This window comes from Solanum pennellii, chromosome 4 (assembly GCF_001406875.1).
Source record: "Solanum pennellii chromosome 4, SPENNV200".
Classification (NCBI taxonomy): domain Eukaryota; kingdom Viridiplantae; phylum Streptophyta; class Magnoliopsida; order Solanales; family Solanaceae; genus Solanum; species Solanum pennellii.
This window is the reverse complement of record NC_028640.1, coordinates 45,583,517-45,587,060: the sequence shown is the minus strand read 5'-3', so window position 1 is coordinate 45,587,060 and position 3,544 is coordinate 45,583,517.

The following is a 3,544-nucleotide window of genomic DNA, read 5'->3' as shown; positions in this document are numbered from 1 at the left end:
GTGCAATCTTATTTTGTTGTTGCTCGTTGTTTGGCACTTGTTTTGTGGCCAATTTTGGAGAACAATATTGTAACTCTTGGTGATTATAGTGGAGCTTTTGGTCCCGTGGTTTTTTACTCTTCACATCGAAGGGTTTTCCACGTAAATCTTGGTGTCTTGTGTGATTGGTTTATTATTGTCTTGTTATATTTGTTTGGTTGAATTACTTGCTGCCTTACTATCATATTGCTTGTGGTTGTTTGTCTTCTCTTGGTTCAAATCGAAAAGGAAAAGTATAGACTTGGGTATTCTTCCGCTGTTATCCTGTCAGGCATTCTTTGTTAGTGCCTTGTCTTTCCCGACAAAGTGGTATCAGATTTGTTCCTATTGAACACCTCTACCCCATAAAATTTGAACTATTTGAACATTTTATTAACAATAAGTTAAAGGTATAAAATGAGTGAACTACACTCGCCGTGACATGGCAATTTAACAAATTAAACAACGACATGTGTTATTTGGATATCATTAAATTATTTTAAAAAGTATTATAATGGGAAAGAAAAAAGAAAATTATTACTATTTAAAAAAAATTAAAAATATCTATACTCCCACCCTCTCATCCTCCCACCACCCAAACCCTTTCCTTCCGATCCCATCACCATGTCACTTTCCACCCAGTCCATAAAGCTCCGGCGTCCTTAAAATTTTTAATAATTAATTTCATATGAACTATACATCACATAACAAGTTGAAAAGGGTAATAGTGTTCTTATTGCCTATACATTTGGATTAGTAATTTATTGTTCCAATTGAAGAAAAAAAAGAATAAGAGTAAATTTATAGAGAAATAGCTTGAAAGATGGAGAAGGGTTAGGCTTGAAAAAGTTTATAACAATTATATGTAACTCTATCGTTTTCGTTGTCATCGTACTGAGGTTCTTGTTCTTCTTCCTCTGGCAAGAAATAGCCTTGTATGAGTGACAAACTCATCCTCACCAGCCGACAAGATCTGAAAAAGCTAGATGAAGAAGAAAGAAACGTAAAGAGAAAAACGATGTTATTGGTGGTGATTGTAGCGATAACGTACGACGACAACTGCTTGGTTGTAAGGTGGGGGAGCAATAGTGAATAGGTGGACGAGTAATGACGCGTAAGGAAGAAGACGAATTCTTTTTATTTTTAAAAAAAGGCAAAATCTAAAAAAAATGTTTTACTAGCCGTGAATCACACTCAAAATGCCACGTCGACAAAAAATGTTCAAGTGATATCAATTTAATGTGAGAGAAGTATTCAATTGATACAAACCTTAATTAAAGTGTCTAAGCGAATAATGTGGACAACTATAGGTGGTCGAAAATGACTTAAGCCTATAATAAAAAACTATTTTATCCTATAACTAATGAATGTGCATATGCAATTAGTGTGTATTTAACTTGTAATTATGTAAAGCATAATTATCTATCTTGAATTTCCACATTAAAGAAGTAGATATCTTTTGAATAATTATTAATTATTATCATATATTATTATTTTTTTAGTGATGGCTACTATAATAATTAGATTAAAGTTATAAAACTCTTCCACTCCTCTATAAGTGTTAGGGACAAACATTGATAGAGTTTTTGATATACTTTTCTAAAACTTGACACTTCATGTACTCTAAAAATTATTTTTGTCACTATATGATAATATTTATATAATCGAGTAGATAAGTAACATATCAAATTAATAATGACATTGACTTTTTATAAATATACATTTTATTTTATGTTATGCGTTGTAATTCTTTTATTTTTTGTTGCAAAGTATAATCTATAATGTAATGTTATATAATCAACTTAATTTTTTTTCTTGAGATATTTTTTTATGTTTTTCTTCTTTTTATCAGCCATGTTAAGAAGAAATTAAAGTTTGAAATTATCTTTCTAGCAATTTCTTGAATATACAATATCAAGACCGTGATTTGATTTGTATTGATTTTTTATACACTTCTTACTGAAAAATAGTCAACTAACAACATCCATTATTTTTAAAATATACTTAAATCTGTGCGAAGATAAGTACACTAGTGTAGTACATTAGCGAACTAAATTAGTTACCACACAATCATACTTAAAACTTTTTTAAAAATAAATAAATAAATTATTTATATGTATTTATTTTAGTGAAAATTAATTGAATTAACCAAATGCAGAACAAATTAAGCAAAACCAAAATAACGTCAATTATTTAAACCAAGCAAATAAAAATAAAAACAACACTTAATGATTAAAATTCTTATTTAGTAAAATAAATTAAGGTTTTCATTTTAATAGTTAAAAAAAAAACTTCTACAATATTTCAATAACTCAATATCTACTTAATCGAACTCCTATACATTATGACTAATAAAACCCTTCAAAACTTAAAATTAAATTATTCCAGATAGACTTTAACTACTGGAAATTTCAATGTTACTCACAATCCCTCATTCAAATATATATTACCCATTCAAATATATATGTTAAAGAAAATGAATCATTTGAAAAGGAAATATTGAATCTTAACAGTGGACTATCATCAATGTTATGAAAAATATATTAATTCATAGATTCTTCGTAAAAAAAAAAAACATGCATAAAATTTCTTCATCAATTAGGGGTACAAGACAAATACACCCTTAGATTATGACTGAAATTCTAAAGATACAGCTTAATTAAATTAATATTCTATTACTCCTTGAACTCATTTTTTTAATATATCTTTTGGCTTATGTAGCATACTCCGTGACTCCAGGCAATTGAGACGCGTGAAAGATATTTGAATGTTACGTAAGTTAAAAAATTGTTCAAAATTACAAAAGTATGAATTCGAGATAGTAAGATCTTAGTTTAATTAAGATATATCTATAGGGAATAATGCATAAATACCCCCTCAACCTATGTCCGAAATTTCAGAGACACACTTATACTATATTAAGGTCATCTTACCCCCCTTGAACTGTCACGACCCGAAATGGGTGTGATGGCACTCGTCTTATCCCACCAAGACAAGTCAGCCTAAAACCCAATATCTAACAAAGTGCGGAAGTAAATGACAATCCAACAACAATTTCTATAAAAGAAAACCAAGTCATATTAATTCAATCCCCAAAACCAGGTTGTCACGTGCACAAGCCTCTAATGTAAAAATTAGAATTGGAACAAAATAGAAATCTAAATGAAGTTGTCTTTCAAGTAAAAACAAAGTCATAAACTGGAGTAGGAAAGTTCGCTGAGATGACATGCAGCTACCTCACAATCCTCCACAAGATGCCTCGGAAACGAAGAGGATGGAAGGTATCACAAAAATTCCGGCTCGTAACCTACAAAAATTTGTAGAAGCAAGGGGTGAGTACCAAACCACGCGGTACCCAACAAGCAAACCTCTAAACACAAGTTAAGTGAACAAAATACGGGTACTCCTTACACCCTATCTAAACCTCCACGCTACAGCCTAACAGTTTACCAAACACACCACTCAATAACCACACTCTATCAGTTTACACATTCTCAATAACAACTCAATATTCAACAGTCACAAG